The sequence below is a fragment of the Bidens hawaiensis genome, unplaced genomic scaffold (assembly GCF_021521415.1).
Source record: "Bidens hawaiensis isolate Kalapana, Puna unplaced genomic scaffold, B.hawaiensis_p1.1 tig00008542_1, whole genome shotgun sequence".
NCBI lineage: Eukaryota > Viridiplantae > Streptophyta > Magnoliopsida > Asterales > Asteraceae > Bidens > Bidens hawaiensis.
In genome coordinates this window covers 154,689-173,898 of record NW_027491613.1, presented here as the reverse complement: position 1 = coordinate 173,898, position 19,210 = coordinate 154,689, and positions in this window count along the sequence as shown.

The following is a 19,210-nucleotide window of genomic DNA, read 5'->3' as shown; positions in this document are numbered from 1 at the left end:
AATCAAACAAACACACACGAATAAACCGAAACACGTTATATATTAATAACGGAACTCACGTGATATGAATCACTGATACAGACTCTCGTCCTCACGTTACAATGAACTCAAACCAGCTTAGATCAACTCGATTAGCTTCTTAACACTAAGCCGTAACCTAGTATAAATACACGACAACTTCGCCTGATATGTTCAGGCGAAGTTGTCCATAACTTCGCTTGTTCAACAAGTTCGCCTAGGCGAACTTGTTAACAACTTCGCTTAAACAAAAACATAAATAACATTACAGACTCGATTACAGACACTAGACTATGAACTACTGACATTTATGCACCAACAATCTTAACTCGCCCGATTGATCATAAGCTTCGCATACCTGTTTCTAATCAGCATGATTATAGCCCATCAACATAACTACTACCCATTTAAATTAATCTTAATGCTATTTCACGTCTCAACTAAAATTCAACTTTAGAAACGGTTACAAGTTTTCAACATATTATTTACAACCCGTCTAAACAACTTAACGAATCATTTCTCTAATTAAATCATGCTACTAATTTAATATTCACCAAAGAGTCAAATCTTCATCTAGTTACTATATTATTATTATAATCGACAAGCTGGTCCGAATTCCAAATCAAACCGTACTACACAATGCTAGTACTATTTATATTCTAGACACGAGTAATTCCCACTTAAACATTTGGTAGGGTAAACTTCAAATTGTAACGAGTTAAAACACGTACTAGATCATCATGCATGAAGTGTAGATAACAAAGCCCCAACTTTAGGGTTAGAAAAACTTACCCAATAATCGATCTACTAGACGATGATTACGTATTTTCTAATGCTCGATTTGATAATCAATTTGAGAAGTGAAATCATCTGTTCTCTTTCTTGCCCGTTCTCTTCTTCTTGCTCGTTTTCTTCTTCTGTCCACACACACATCCAGAACATCCAAAAATATACATCACCCACCCTTTTGTTTTATTTCCTCTCTTTGACCCCTCTTTGGTTTAATTTCAAGTTTAACCATATTTATAAAAATCTTGAAATTTGGGATGTTACATAATCGTTGTTTAACATCGACTTACAGATCAATCAATAAACGAGAACGAATCTGTCAACCAAATGATCTCAACAAAACTCAAACCCTAACATTTTTTGACATCTCTAGGGTTCTAATTAATCATGTTGAAAACCCCCGTTAGATTTGATCGCAGGTTGGTTGATGAAGTCTGGAGCAAGAATCAAAGTGATGAAGAAGAATAATGAGCTTCAATCGATGTTTATGGATTAGGTTTGTAATTTGGAGGAGGTGAAGCTGATGGTCACATGAAGCATAAAGTGTGGTCATTAACTAATAATAGTCACATTTGTTGTTTTGTTGTCGCTATTAGTTAGGAAAAATAACTTAGGAAAAATAAAGTGTTTTAGCCATATAAAACTAAACTACTCTTTAGTCACACAACCTTTTAAGCGTTTTAGCCACATTACTAATACATACAATGGTTGTTCGTCATATTTCGCCACATTATTAAAAATGTGGCTAACAAATGTGACATTAGGTCACACAACGTAATATAAGTGGCTATATCTTTTACCTTTTAGACACATCTCTTATCAATACAGTAGCCATTCGTCACATTTGGCCACACTATTAAAACATGTGGCTAGTTAAATGTCACAGTTTGTGGCTAATGCATGTGTTTTTGGTCACATGTATCAAAGATCAAACAAACTATGACTGTAGGTCATATTTCGCCACACATTTTTATAATGTGGCTATCTTTTGTCACACTTTTTTTCAAAGTGTGGCGAAAAGTACCTGAGTAGGTATAGAATGGTCACATGAAGAATAACATGTGTGGCCAAAACATTCTGGAAGGTTTTCAAACATGGTCAAAGACCTTTTAGCCACATATTTAAGCCGAAGTGTGGCAAATCGCCCAGACCACATGTATGGCTAAAAGGCGATATTCATGTAGTGGGCCTACCTAGCAACAAACACGGTGTCCCTAAGTGTCACACCCCGACCAAAGGCGACGGAACATGCCGGGGTGCAACCGATTGCCCAAATACACAAGACACTATTTAAAGTGACAATATTTATTCAACTCATTTTATTTCAACAATTCAATAAACAACACATCCCGTTCACACAAACAAACTGAATACAAGTAGCAATTATACTGTTCGTTTTACTAATAACCTAATAGTCTTGGTTACGTTTTCGTCAAGTCCTCGAGTCAACAAAAGTCAAACCTGTAACATTTCATAAAATAAAGTTTGTCAACACAAAGGTTGGTGAGCAATTCATAAGTTTGAGCATATAAATATATAGTAATAAAAAGCCACAAAACTTGTATACAAAACAATAAATAAAAGCTATAAACTTGGATAAAATAGTTATCGCTAAACAAGTTAGCGACACCCAACTATAAGGGGATGCCAAATAGTTTAGGATTTTATAGTTATCGTTAATTGCATTACGTTAACGACACCTTGCCATGAGGGGTTGCCAAATGGTATAGGATTTATAGCTCCACCATCCAAAAGCTGTAAACATAGTTATCGCTAAACAAGTTAGCGACACCCAACTATAAGGGGATGCCAATAAGTTTAGGATTTAATAGTTACCGTTAATTGCATTACGTTAACGACACCTTGCCAAGAGGGGTTGCCAAATGGTCTAGGATTTATAGTTCCACCATCCAAAAGCGATAAACACATAAGCACATAATCATGTAAGCATAGAACACCAAATCAAACATTTATTCAAGTAAAGTATACAATCATGTTTGTGGGTTTAAGGTTCAAGTAATAAAGCATTTAGTTTGATAAGTATGAAATGTCACCCCAAAACGGAAGATGGAAAAAGGGGTATGAAAGTACTCACCTTGAAATTATAAAGTTAACGAGAAATTTAAGGATGTGGTTAAGCGAGCTGACTGGTCAGAAAATAAATAAACCTGAAACTTTTAGGGAATAATATACAATTAAAAACGAGAACGTAGCCGCTGGAAACAGGTCTAACGGATGTCTAGAACTTGAGTTATGAAATAAACAATATTTAAGCGAGCTGGTACTGTTCAGAATCCGAACTGCGAGTCTGGAGTCGGGTTCTGACCACTACACTCAAGATATTATGACGAAAATAAAAGTCTTCTGGTCCGAAAGCTAGTTCTAACCAGAAGATAGAGTATTCGAATTATTCCAAAATTGACTAAAATGCCCCTTAACGGGCCGGGATCGATTTGACCACCGAAAGCTCCAAATTAACAGATTTTGATTTAAGGCTTACGTTTATCATGTGAAAAATGTACATCTTTTATGTAAACAACTTTACCCAAAAGATGGTGTCGGGTGTTTAAATAAGTTATGTTCGTTATTTATATATTTACGATATATACATACATACATATATATATATATAGAGATTAAATTAGTTTAACGAGTCGAGCCGAGAAAACAGGTTATAACGGTGTTCGGTTTTAATACGAAAAAGTTTATTTATATTTAATATTAATTTTAATAAGTTTTATAACCTTTAAAATACTTACAAAAAGAAATAGTCGAATAGCTCGAAACCATAACAAACGAACTCTGATTTAGGCAAATAAGATATCCACGCGACCGTCTCATTGAACTCCACTATCTGTACCTGTTTTCGTCACTGGAAAACACCTTCACCGTCGCCGGAAAACCAAACAGTCAGCAGGAAAACTGACCCGACAGCCGGAATACGAACCCTTTCTTGTTTTGCTCATAACTTGGTCATACGAACTCGAAATCAAGCAAATAATATATCCACGCGACCGCGTCGCTGAGAGTTACCGCCCTGAACCAACGCTGTAGCCTGCAGCCACCGAAACAGTTGCCGGAAAACGAGGGAAAGGGAATGAGAGGGTGCCGGAGGTGACGGGGTTACCGGAGAAGGAGAGGAGGAGGTTTGCGGGCTGCCGGAAAAGCCAAGAGACGAGAGATGGGAGAGTGTTGGTGGTGCGGCTGGAGGTGGTGGGTGGTCTTGCCGGAAAACGGGCCGGAGATGGCGTCGGGAGCCCGCCGGAAATCCGGGCTCGCCGGAAAACGGCAGGGGGTGGGTGGTGACGGCTGTGTTGTTGTGTGAGTGTGTGTTGGAGGTGGTGGCCGGAATGGTGGTGCTCGCCGGAGGTGACGGGGTTACCGGAGAAGGAGAGGAGGAGGTTTGCGGGCTGCCGGAAAGGCCAAGAGACGAGAGATGGGAGAGTGTTGGTGGTGCGGCTGGAGGTGGTGGGTGGTCTTGCCGGAAAACGGGCCGGAGATGGAGTCGGGAGCCCGCCGGAAATCCGGGCTCACCGGAAAACGGCAGGGGGTGGGTGGTGACGGCTGTGTTGTTGTGTGAGTGTGTGTTGGAGGTGGTGGCCGGAATGGTGGTGCTCGCCGGAGGCGGCGGCGGCGGCCGGAGTAAAGAGAAAGAGATGGGGGTTTATGTTTAGGGTTAGGGTTTATTCTATTTATATGGATGGTGTATAAAAGTTACATTTTGGCCCCTCAAGTTCTAATAATGGTTTAATACAAGTTTAAAGGTTTCCAAAGCTTGTAACGAGTTTACGAAAATCATTTTAAACCCCTTATGTTTTTCTTAACGATTCTATAGTGTGACAAACATCGATTTATTTATGATCGAGGTATATGATAATTAAATAAGGTTCTAAAAATGTTGGATCGGTTTTATAAAATAAAATTTACAAAACGAATATATACTCGAGACTCAAATTTGACGAATGTCACAGTATCCCCAACTTTTTGGAAATTTCGTCTCGAAATTAAAATAAACTTAAGGAAAAGTAATTATTAACAAATGTTGTCTTTAGTAAGATAATTGAATGAACAAACTTTAAGCAAACGAATAACGTCAAATCCTTGCATGATTTGAAAAAACGCTACAAATGAGAAACATAATAAAGACACTTATATATAGGATGTACCAGCGGCGTATCCACCATGCCCTTATCATGATTTCGCATTTTTATCGTTTTTCTGCTATCATCCTCGGGTCTGAGTTATCGCACACAAGTCTACTTACTATGGCTTCCATACGGGGATTTCGATAATTAAGTGTGCACCCATAATTATTTAGATCGTCGTATGGTCCACATGGATCGTTCCATTGTATGGTTTAAGAGGCATATTTATATGAAATATTTAAAATGGATATGTAAATAAATTTGTTGAATTTTACCAATATTGACAAAACAGTATTAACGGTTGAAAATTTCGGGATTGACTTTTTAATAAGTAGGAAAAAGGGAATACTTAAATGAAACATTTAAAATCTTAAGGTTTAACCAAGGTGAAAATAACTATTTTGGTTTAAATAAGTGAAGATGTTCGCATATATAAAAAATTCCGGGTAGACAATTACGAGACGAGAATTGAAGTCAGATGTCCTCAGTGTGAAGGAATAAGTGAATCATTAAAATCCATGGTTTAAAGTCGGGCCACTAAATTAGTATAAGATCTGATGAGTGAAATTTTACTAATAAGAACTCTGATAGATGTAAGTGTGAAATCCAATAAGTGAAATAAGGATCCCAAGAGTGAAAAACGAGAAGACTGAAAGGTGAGTACATGAGGTCGAGGGAAACAATGTTACAATTAGTAATAGCGTACAATTAGTTTCATATGTGGGGAAAATTGAGGTTATAAGTATTTAGGATAGGATTACTTGAAATGTAACAATATGAGAAATGAGGTGAGTTTCTTTGGGGTGACGCATACGTGTAACCATATAAATAAAATAGTATTCAGTTAACAACCAAAAAAATCGATGAAATGTGATAAAACGTGAATACGACCACTATTGTGAAACCATTTATATAATCGTCATTATAATATCGGTTTCTAATAGCGCCAAAACTTGTAGACAGCCACACATAGGCTGTTAATAGATTAGATGAAATGTTATAGATTAGTGTATAGAATCATGTTTACATAAATGCTCAAACATGAACAAGATAGTTATGAAAGTATCATTCAAAAGATAAACGGAAGTATCACACAAATGGGTATTGAATAGTTGAATTTGGTCATGAATAATCAAGACACAAAAATGAAATCTCATGTGCATAATATTGTCATCGAAACATCTCATCAAATGAAAGTAAAATCGCAAAAATTATGAAACTCGAATTTAATGTCGAAATATGTAAATCGCGTAGAGTATAATAGACTAAAATTGAAAACGAGGTCTTAAGTAAGGCCGTTTTATTGTTTCTAAGAAATGTACAAATAACAAGGCATCGCAGTAGCGCGTAGCTAGAGAAACATTTAAATCATTACCAAATATGAATCTTGTAAGCCAATTTGTTAAGGGAATGTGCATACATAAAGCGGTTGTGATGAAAAGTATTTATAAAATAATGCTTGCGATAATAAGATGTAATAGTTTGTGTAAATCGTTATTGAACAAAAACTTGCGTAACAATATAAAATATTTATAAGCGCGTCCCAAAAGATTTGCAAAGTCATGGTCATTGAGTTTATGCAAGATGGTGAAAAGTTGTAATTTACTATTGAATAAATCTCGAATTCGACATTCAAAATGAAACCTCATATTTATAAAGTTATTAAGAGATTTATCACTTTAGGTGACAATATTTAAAACCTTGAAAACACGCAATTAGCCGTTTAATATTTTATTTGAAGACAATTCCTCATAATAGAATTTTTGTTGCCATGACAATCTTAGATTTTTGGAAAGATGTTTTATAAGCTTTGGAAAATTTGTAAAATCGTTAGTCTTGAAAGAGCTTATAATCTATATGTGATTTGAACACATGAGGTTGTTATAAATACACTAGTTGTTTATACATACATAATTTTTTTTTTTTGGAAAATGAAACCTGCGTGTGTATGGAGATGTTTCAGGCTTCGAATGATGAATGGTTTGGAAATTTGGTGTAGAGTGAATGTGTTTTCGGTTGGCTGCAAAGTATTTGGATAGTGAATGAGATAGGTTCTTATGGCGAAAGAGTGTCGGTATTTAGGGCTTGTTATTGGGTTGATTTTGTACATCTTGGATTTACATGGGGTTTGGGTAGGCGAGGATATAACGTCGAGGTGTTAGGTTTCATTCATATTGAGGAAAGATTTGAGTGCTCGGGAAACTTTGAAGTGGAAGGATAGTTTGATTGAATGCAGTAGTTTGGGGTGGAATACGGGTGTTTGGGAACTTGTGGTTGTGTTTAGGGAGTTTTGACAAATAATAGGTATTAAATTGGAAATATCATAATCTATAACTAAGGTTTAAATATCCATGAAAATTATGTTAATTAAGATTACAAGTTATTATGTATAAGATATAATATTGAGATTTAAACTCGTGAAACACAAGTTTTATTGCTAAAAGTTTTCCACCAAAATGAGGGTTGTTACAATACTTCGGGTCGGCTTAAGTTGTAAAGTAATTTATGAGAAATTTGGAAGTAAACCAACCGTGTAACGTAAGTCGTTTTTGAAATGCTTAAAATTTAAGTAGTGGGAGATATCATGGAAAAACTAAGGTGATATGATTAGCATTTTAAGGTTTATTGTAAAAATAAAACCGATATGGGGAGTAAAAATTTTTATAACGATTAAAATACAACCTTTTTTTTTGCTTATGAGGAAATTAAAATAGGTAGATTAAATGTCATAATTGACTAGGAGGTACCCGTATGAATGATGAATGGAAATTTTCTTACTAAGTTCGTTATCAAATACCGTGTAATGAAAATATAATGGTAAGTTAAAATAACCATCGTTGTAACTCGAGAAAATCCCAAGTAAACGATTTGTAAACTTGAATAACAATTTATTTCAGAAGGTAAAGTTATCAGACACTTATTTTGAAAATGTTTTCATGGCTGTAACCACTTATGCACCCGAACTCGTTTAAAAGATTACTAAAATGCCCCTAAGTGAAAGCCCGTACTTTCAGCCAATTTGCAGCAGCCATAAAATTTTTATAAAAGATCCAAATAATTTAAACCTTAAGTCCATGACGAAGGTTGTCGAAAGACGAATTCGTTGATATATAGAACGTCGAAAAACTCATTCGTTTGGACCTCCAAACAGCCATTTTCGTAACAGTGCGCAGACCTGCGCAGCTGTAAATATTTACGTTTTTCTCATATTTCGGAGGTCCAAATCAAAAACTTTTCTACACGAAAGTTGATCACAACACACTAATTTAATAAACTGGAGATTTTCAGAATTTTTCAGCAACAAATGATATTTTTAACGATCGCGAACTTATTGGGGCAGAATTGAAAGTTTAACCAAATCGAGCCTCAAAGTTTATACAATAGGGGATTTACTTGAAAATTTGAGGTAAAATTTATCGTAAGACCTTTTAATATGAAATAAGAATTTAGTTTATAAATAATCTAAATAAGATAGATGGCATATTAAAAATCATTATGAGTAGAGCAAACCATATATATACATGTATTTTTTAACTTATATCGAAGAGATCATAATGAACGAAATTTGTAATAAAAATCATTGTGAAATCAAAATGAGAAAATTGGTGTAAAACTTTACCATACAAAATCAAGATATAAAAGAATTGTTCACGGTAAAAATAACATATATAAATGAGGTCTTATGATAAGAACTTATAACAAAATACGGAAAATAGTTTAAATTCTTAAAATGTAATAATAACGTTTTAAGATTTAAAGGCGGAAAAATCATGCATGAACCACCAAGACTTGATATTCCGACACAAAAAAAACCCTTTTTCAAAAAAAAAATACTATGTTGGAGTCTAAACATGTGTCCGAATCACCGTGACTTTTGCATGTTTTCGACTCAAATAACAATGATAACACAATAAATCGAGATACAACGTCATGTCAAAGCGCTAGAACACGAAATCACCGTAATTCTATTGTCTTGACACCGAAAAATTAGGATGGCGACCGGAACGCTCACATTCGACAACTTAAAGTGGTCATCTCATATGAGACAATCTTTAAGGAGATTTGAAACAACGGGATCCAAGTTAAGCTCGTGATCCATAAAACACAATAAAAGCTAATGTTTTCGCGGTAAGATAAGGATATCTTACGTTGTTATGAAAATGCATGTATGTGTAAATGTAAAATCTAAACAAAAACAAGGTAAGGATACCTTAGATTATTATGAAAATACAAGTATATATATATATATATATATATATATATATATATATAAAAATTTTATCAAAGGTAAGGATACCTTAGTATGTTTCGAGTATTTGTGTATATATAAAATTTGATGAAATAAATAAGTATATAAATAAACAAGTGCATTGAACAATTAAGTAGGGTAAACATGTATAGGCAAACACGTATAAGCACCCTAAAGTAAAGACTATACTAGGTCGTTACGTCTAACCACCTATCTTATAGTCTTGTGGCTCTGATACCAATCTGTCACACCCCGACCAAAGGCGGCGGAACATGCCGGGGTGCAACCGATTGCCCAAATACACAAGACACTATTTAAAGTGACAATATTTATTCAACTCATTTTATTTCAACAATTCAATAAACAACACATCCCGTTCACACAAACAAACTGAATACAAGTAGCAATTATACTGTTCGTTTTACTAATAACCTAATAGTCTTGGTAACGTTTTCGTCAAGTCCTCGAGTCAACAAAAGTCAAACCTGTAACATTTCATAAAATAAAGTTTGTCAACACAAAGGTTGGTGAGCAATTCATAAGTTTGAGCATATAAATATATAGTAATAAAAAGCCACAAAACTTGTATACAAAACAATAAATAAAAGCTATAAACTTGGATAAAATAGTTATCGCTAAACAAGTTAGCGACACCCAACTATAAGGGGATGCCAAATAGTTTAGGATTTTATAGTTATCGTTAATTGCATTACGTTAACGACACCTTGCCATGAGGGGTTGCCAAATGGTATAGGATTTATAGTTCCACCATCCAAAAGCTGTAAACATAGTTATCGCTAAACAAGTTAGCGACACCCAACTATAAGGGGATGCCAATAAGTTTAGGATTTAATAGTTACCGTTAATTGCATTACGTTAACGACACCTTGCCAAGAGGGGTTGCCAAATGGTCTAGGATTTATAGTTCCACCATCCAAAAGCGATAAACACATAAGCACATAATCATGTAAGCATAGAACACCAAATCAAACATTTATTCAAGTAAAGTATACAATCATGTTTGTGGGTTTAAGGTTCAAGTAATAAAGCATTTAGTTTGATAAGTATGAAATGTCACCCCAAAACGGAAGATGGAAAAAGGGGTATGAAAGTACTCACCTTGAAATTATAAAGTTAACGAGAAATTTAAGGATGTGGTTAAGCGAGCTGACTGGTCAGAAAATAAATAAACCTGAAACTTTTAGGGAATAATATACAATTAAAAACGAGAACGTAGCCGCTGGAAACAGGTCTAACGGATGTCTAGAACTTGAGTTATGAAATAAACAATATTTAAGCGAGCTGGTACTGTTCAGAATCCGAACTGCGAGTCTGGAGTCGGGTTCTGACCACTACACTCAAGATATTATGACGAAAATAAAAGTCTTCTGGTCCGAAAGCTAGTTCTAACCAGAAGATAGAGTATTCGAATTATTCCAAAATTGACTAAAATGCCCCTTAACGGGCCGGGATCGATTTGACCACCGAAAGCTCCAAATTAACAGATTTTGATTTAAGGCTTACGTTTATCATGTGAAAAATGTACATCTTTTATGTAAACAACTTTACCCAAAAGATGGTGTCGGGTGTTTAAATAAGTTATGTTCGTTATTTATATATTTACGATATATACATACATACAGATATATATATATAGATTAAATTAGTTTAACGAGTCGAGCCGAGAAAACAGGTTATAACGGTGTTCGGTTTTAATACGAAAAAGTTTATTTATATTTAATATTAATTTTTATAAGTTTTATAACCTTTAAAATACTTACAAAAAGAAATAGTCGAATAGCTCGAAACCATAACAAACGAACTCTGATTTAGGCAAATAAGATATCCACGCGACCGTCTCATTGAACTCCACTATCTGTACCTGTTTTCGTCACTGGAAAACACCTTCACCGTCGCCGGAAAACCAAACAGTCAGCAGGAAAACTGACCCGACAGCCGGAATACGAACCCTTTCTTGTTTTGCTCATAACTTGGTCATACGAACTCGAAATCAAGCAAATAATATATCCACGCGACCGCGTCGCTGAGAGTTACCGCCCTGAACCAACGCTGTAGCCTGCAGCCACCGAAACAGTTGCCGGAAAACGAGGGAACGGGAATGAGAGGGTGCCGGAGGTGACGGGGTTACCGGAGAAGGAGAGGAGGAGGTTTGCGGGCTGCCGGAAAAGCCAAGAGACGAGAGATGGGAGAGTGTTGGTGATGCGGCTGGAGGTGGTGGGTGGTCTTGCCGGAAAACGGGCCGGAGATGGCGTCGGGAGCCCGCCGGAAATCCGGGCTCGCCGGAAAACGGCAGGGGGTGGGTGGTGACGGCTGTGTTGTTGTGTGAGTGTGTGTTGGAGGTGGTGGCCGGAATGGTGGTGCTCGCCGGAGGCGGCGGCGGCGGCCGGAGTAAAGAGAAAGAGATGGGGGTTTATGTTTAGGGTTAGGGTTTATTCTATTTATATGGATGGTGTATAAAAGTTACATTTTGGCCCCTCAAGTTCTAATAATGGTTTAATACAAGTTTAAAGGTTTCCAAAGCTTGTAACGAGTTTACGAAAATCATTTTAAACCCCTTATGTTTTTCTTAACGATTCTATAGTGTGACAAACATCGATTTATTTATGATCGAGGTATATGATAATTAAATAAGGTTCTAAAAATGTTGGATCGGTTTTATAAAATAAAATTTACAAAACGAATATATACTCGAGACTCAAATTTGACGAATGTCACACTAAGCCCGACAAGAGGGGACACCCCTGGTCCACACAAGCGCCCCCGACCCCAATTCAAACACAAGAATGTCCGATGGTCGGAGAGTAGACCTTCTTTCGCGCGGATACGACAAGAAATTCACAGGAGCCTCTTCTTTTTTGCTGAGATTCCCGTCCGTTTTAACACATCACAAAGAACATCCCTGACCAACTCATGTATATATTTAAACATTGGGAGCTCTTTGCAATGAACCGCATGTTCACCAAAATTATCTAAACAAACTATATGGCAAACCGGACAGGACTCATCAACTGGGAACATGAGATCATTAAACAATATTTAAGAATAACCCGGTACTCCACTGCTGACAAGTGCTAGCCTAGCCCTTCAATGGAGTTAAAAGTCTTGGAGGGAACGGGAATGAGAGGGTGCCGGAGGTGACGGGGTTACCGGAGAAGGAGAGGAGGAGGTTTGCGGGCTGCCGGAAAAGCCAAGAGACGAGAGATGGGAGAGTGTTGGTGATGCGGCTGGAGGTGGTGGGTGGTCTTGCCGGAAAACGGGCCGGAGATGGCGTCGGGAGCCCGCCGGAAATCCGGGCTCGCCGGAAAACGGCAGGGGGTGGGTGGTGACGGCTGTGTTGTTGTGTGAGTGTGTGTTGGAGGTGGTGGCCGGAATGGTGGTGCTCGCCGAAGGCGGCGGCGGCGGCCGGAGTAAAGAGAAAGAGATGGGGGTTTATGTTTAGGGTTAGGGTTTATTCTATTTATATGGATGGTGTATAAAAGTTACATTTTGGCCCCTCAAGTTCTAATAATGGTTTAATACAAGTTTAAAGGTTTCCAAAGCTTGTAACGAGTTTACGAAAATCATTTTAAACCCCTTATGTTTTTCTTAACGATTCTATAGTGTGACAAACATCGATTTATTTATGATCGAGGTATATGATAATTAAATAAGGTTCTAAAAATGTTGGATCGGTTTTATAAAATAAAATTTACAAAACGAATATATACTCGAGACTCAAATTTGACGAATGTCACACTAAGCCCGACAAGAGGGGACACCCCTGGTCCACACAAGCGCCCCCGACCCCAATTCAAACACAAGAATGTCCGATGGTCGGAGAGTAGACCTTCTTTCGCGCGGATACGACAAGAAATTCACAGGAGCCTCTTCTTTTTTGCTGAGATTCCCGTCCGTTTTAACACATCACAAAGAACATCCCTGACCAACTCATGTATATATTTAAACATTGGGAGCTCTTTGCAATGAACCGCATGTTCACCAAAATTATCTAAACAAACTATATGGCAAACCGGACAGGACTCATCAACTGGGAACATGAGATCATTAAACAATATTTAAGAATAACCCGGTACTCCACTGCTGACAAGTGCTAGCCTAGCCCTTCAATGGAGTTAAAAGTCTTGAGCGTGAGGAGCCTGAAAACATTCTAATACAAAACTTTTCTCCTAAACTTTGGACGGTTTTGCTAAAGCGTACTCGCCAAAGCATTTTAGGCTATAGGGGCGGTGTCTTTCTTAGCGAACCCGCCAAGATCAAGATTTGAAATAGAGTTGTGCAAACAAAATGAATATGTTATCAAAAGGTCAAAAGGTAGAGCGCAAGGATTTCAATTGTAAACGCATTGAATTTTAAATGTAATATATATAATTTGTGGTTATGGAAGATAAGTTTATAGTTATGGCCGTTAAATTTGACGGTTGACAGTTATAACTCTTTACATTGGTGGTTATTAAAAATCAATTGTTTTATGAGAAGTGTGAGAAGACTTTAAAATAAAGTCATAATCTAAATATGACACTATAACATACAAATAGGAAACTATACAATTTTTAGAAACTATCAATCTCAAGCACTAGATCCTAAATCCAAGGGTCTACGTACATTTATTCTTATGCTTCTCACAAAACTATTGTTTTTACGTTAACTCTACCCTATAAATATAATAATTTTGAGTGAAGAAATATGTTATCAAATGGTCGAAAAGAAAGGTGCGATACTTCAATTGTAAAGGCAATGAATTCTGAATGAGTATAGATAACTAGTTATAATGAATAATAATATTTTAAGAGCATTCTCATTCCATTCTCTAAATAATGTGAGGGGAGTCTTCATTTTTTAGATATGGTTAAAAGTTGTTGTGAGATGAGAAGAGAGAAAATGTTACTGTTCATGGTTAAATTTGAAGAAACACACTGTTCACCTCTATAATTTTTTAATATATTTGAAAGTGGTTGTGAGTGAATGAGAGATAAAATGTAATGATAAAAGTATAAAAAAGTATTATTTAATTGAATATGGAAGAGAAAAGATGATATTTTTGATGTAATTATAGAGATAGAAATGGAGAATGGAATGAAAATACTCTAAATAATATTATATAATTTTAGTAGTTTCATTTAGTAAATAATATTTAAGTATTTGAAAATTCTGTTTTAAATCGTCAAGATGTAAATAGTTATCAAGATGAGATTATGGGTTAAAAAAACGTGTAGTGGATCGACTCATTAAATTTCCATTAATAAACCGAAAATATAAATCGGAAAGAAATCAAGAATACTCCAAAGGGCCCCAACGACTTCCTAACTACATAGAGGGGTCCATTTTATTAATGATTCTATCATATTGGGTGATTTTACATTGAATGAGCATGGCGTATCTTACTATTTAAGATCAACCGGATTAGACGTGTATAAACCGGGTATTTTCAAGGAACCGGGTATTTTTGACCGGATAGATACTGGAACCGACCCAACAGACAGATATGGATACCTGACATAACCAGATAGGGTATGGCTGTACGGTTCCTACCCAAAAACAAGATACAACTGTAACAACCATCAAATTTTCATGCCACAATGCCAACATTTTAAAAGTTAAAATGCCAAAAGGTAATAACCGGCATAATAGGGTGCACAAAAAACCCGAACCTGGAACCATACTCGAAAAAAACTCGAAACCGGGTTTTGTTATACCCGGGATTTTAAAATACCCGATTATAACTGAACCATGTTCCATACCTAAACCGGGTATTTAAAAAACCCGATTTGTACACCTCTACGGCATAAGAAGTGAGTATAAATATATGTCATGGTCGATTTTAGGATATAAAAAAGTATTATAGTTTATATTTAGATTATTACTAGCATTGTTACCCGTACATTGCGTCGGTGTATTTTGTTTTCGTTTACAAATACATATCATATGCATATATTTTGTTCTGTTTATTTGCTTTACAATCATTACAATAGTTTCCAATAATATTTATTGCATTCAAAAAGTCAAACCGAACTCGCCCCCCTTTACAACATTGTTTGTATTTGGGTCGATGCAAAGTCGAAGATGACATAAGCATAAAACAATTTGATACTAGCTCCTTCCATTAGAGAATACATTCTAACATATAATGTTTAGTAAAGTTTGTTTACATTAAAATCTTTAATAAAGTTAGATTAATATTGCATCCATTTGTATTAAAAGTCGGCACAACAAATTCATTTAATGCAAGTCGTGATAAGATGAACATTACTTATTTAGTGAAACCATACACAAAACCGGAATTAAAGAACTTATCTCAAAATCCAAAACCATGAATGAATTTTCCTCAACAGAATTACAAATTTTGAATCCTCATCGGCATATTAAAGATTCACATGGAATACAAAATCTAAACCCTAACCTAGTCATGTCAATATAGTTGCTTCTTCAATGGAATTGAAAAAAAAAAAAAAAAATCAAATACACATACTCTTAAAAGAGACTGTATTACTGTAATAAAAACAGTGTAATAAAATCGTAAAGTATGTACTCTTCGTAAGGCCAGAAATTTGGGCAATGAAATTGTAACTCTTAATTTTTTCAAGACATCTGAATCACAATTTTGTACAACACATGTACGCTACCACAATTTTGCCGATATTCTATACCATTTTAGTCATGTTATAAATAAATATATATATACAATGTAACATCCTACTTTTGATAATAATGAATAAAATAAATATCGTTTACTTAAGGGTGTGTTATTATTTAGTTAAGTTAAATAAAATATAGAGTGTGAGCTTGGATAATAAAAGATGGAATAAAGAATGGTGATAGGTCTTAGGTCCATAGGCTTAAGGGGTATATAACACCCTTAAACCTCCTAAAACCATAAAACCCTCATTTCCACCAACCTTGCCTCCCTACACACTCAAAAACACACAAAAAGTACTCTCCCATTACGGATCATATTTGAATCCAAACCAAGAAGGGTTTGCGTTAGATCTTCGTCATACAAGAAAGAAACATGTCAATAATCATGTGTTGAATCAAACAATAGCTAGAAGTGAACCAAAAATGTACGTTGTAGAGTAAAGGTTAAGTTTGTAAGGTCGTTTGCCCTAAGATTTGATACTAAGGTAAATCGGGCCTTATTATGTAAGAAAAATGGCAACTTAAACTTAAACGAGATGTTCGGATTGAAACGGAACAAACGAGTAATGTTTAGACCATGTTAGAATGAGAAAAACAGAGTTTTTATTCCCAAAACTCGATTCATCGGCGAAACTGGCATAACAGGACGTAAGAAACTGATCTAGTATGGAAAGGCATTAAACGGATCGAATTGAACCAAACGAATAGAATAGAATGGCAAACGACTCGAATCGAATTGAGACTCGATTAGATTAGAATTGTAATTTGATTAGAATTATGATTCGATTAGAATTGTGATTCGATTAAAATTGTAATTTGATTAGAATTATGATTTGATTAGAATTATGATTCGATTAGAATTCTGTTTCGATTAGATTGGTTCACACTTTAGTTTTCTAATGGACTTTTGGTAAAGACCTAATAATGAAAATAAAATTTTTCTAATCCCAGCTTTATCCCATCCAGGGACTCTGCCCATTGGACCCCGCTAGGAGCTGCCACCCATATAACCATGCTGCTAGGGGTGTTGCCCCCGGACCCTCATTTGTTGAGGGTTTTATTAACCACAACATTGCAGCCACGAACGAGACAGTATCAACGATATTGACAGTAAATCGTAAAAAAATGTGTTAAATAAAAAAATGTTTAGAAAAACAAAAAAAAACTGTTGATGTGACCTAACCATGTCCAGCCATGTGGACCAACAACGTGCTTACAATTCCAAACCATTTTACTCATGTTTATCAATTTTTTTTCACATACTAACTTATTCGATTTTCTCTTACATAAATTAGGAATTTGTTATGGATGAAACAAAAAATGAATGGCAAGATGGTTCAGGTATCCATAATAAATATATAACATTATTGGTTTGATAAAACAAATATAATAAATGTATTATTTTTCAGTGTCCAAACATGGCCCAGAAGATATATCTATGAAAGAGAATAATAAAAACTCATCCTCTAGCAAATGTAACAACGAAAGCATAAAACTTAAGGTAACTATTTTTATAATAGTCTCAATGATAAGGTAGGGTGATCGAATAATGTAAATGACCTAATTGAGGTGTGTAACGTCTATGATTAAAATTGATCTCATCACGATGCAATTGGTTAACTCCCAAACTTTTAATGTTTAATTATTATGTATTTATGTTTGTAACTTATATCTTATTATTCATGTTTTAGTTTATTGCACTGAAATAATTGTTTTTGGAAGTAGACGATAATTTTAATGTTAAAATATCACTTATTTAACATATGTAGGACTTATGACATAGATAGATCATATTGATGCTGCTTTTTTTAATGACTTAACTTTGCACACAACAATGTTTTAACCCATGACCTCCTATTTCACACCTTAATTACCTTACAATCCCACCAAAGTGGTAATGGCACGTTGATGGTACTAACTAAAATTTTTTAATAACAAATGAAAACAATTAATGTAATAAACTTTTGTAAAATATTACACGAATAAGAAAACTAGCATAAGTATTATACACTATATCACGAGCGGATTGATAAACAAACATAAACAAATATCATGTCGCAAACAGTCATTGCCGTAGAATCGCGTGGGTTTCATTTTCATATTAGTAAATATAATAACTTTGAGTGAAAAAATATGTTTATCAAATGGTCGAAAAGAAAGGTGCGAGTAATTCAATTGTAAATGCATTAAATTTTTAATGAAGTATAGATAACGTATTATAATGAATAATAATATTTTTATTCAAATTGAAATACTTCATATGCATTCCAATTCAATTTCCAAGATGTAAATAATATTATATAATTTTAGCAGTTTCATTTAGTAAATAATATTTAGGTATTTGAAAATTCTACTTTTAATTGTCAAGATGTAAATAGTTAATTACCAAGATGAGATTATGGGTTAAAAAAGCGTGTAGGTGGATGGACTCATCAAATTTCCATTGATGAACCGAAATCAAAAATCAGAAAGAATACTCCAAAGGGCCCCAACGACTTCCTATCTACATATATGGGTCCTTTTTATTAATTATTATGTCATATTGGGTGATTTTACATTAAATGGGCATGGCATATCTCATTGAGATCAATTGGATTAGACGTGTGTAAACCGGGTATTTTCTTAGGAACCAGATATTTTTTTGACTAAATAAGAACTGGAACCGACCCAACAGACATATATGGATACCTGACAAAACCGGATAGGGTATGACTGGGTATGGTTCCTACCCGAATACATGGTACAATTATAACAACCGTCACATTTTAGAGGGATAATATTCTATATTATTGTTAGGATTGTGTATATCTTTAGTTTGCTTATAGTCTGTTAATTATGTACGGTAAATGCCCACTTGGGCACATGAAATGAAAAACTTGGAGAAATGATGATCCTATAAAAGGGTCACTTTCACCCATTTCTCCAAATATAACTTCCTACAAAACTTCAACTAAATCTCTCTTCTGTGTTTGCAAAATTAAGATCCGAGTGTTGTTAGTGATTCCCGCTAACTAACAACACGGATTGATCCGAGTAAAATTGTGAGATCCATTATATAGGACCTACATTAAGTAATTATGCATCTCTTATACGTCATGGGTTTTGTTGAAATATATATAATTTCAGTTAACAGAAAACTAATATTAAAGAGTTTTCTATTTCTTGTTGCTGGTATATCAAAAATGACAGTTGAGATGTTGCCAGCTTATTGAGCAAGTGAAGTGGAGAAGGCGTCATGTAGCAGCAGTTGGGTCTCGTGTGTTTAAGCCACACCTAATTGCTTGTGTTTTAAATCTAAATAGACGAAGACGCGTTTAACTAACACCCAAATATATATGTTTTTCTAATCTTATAT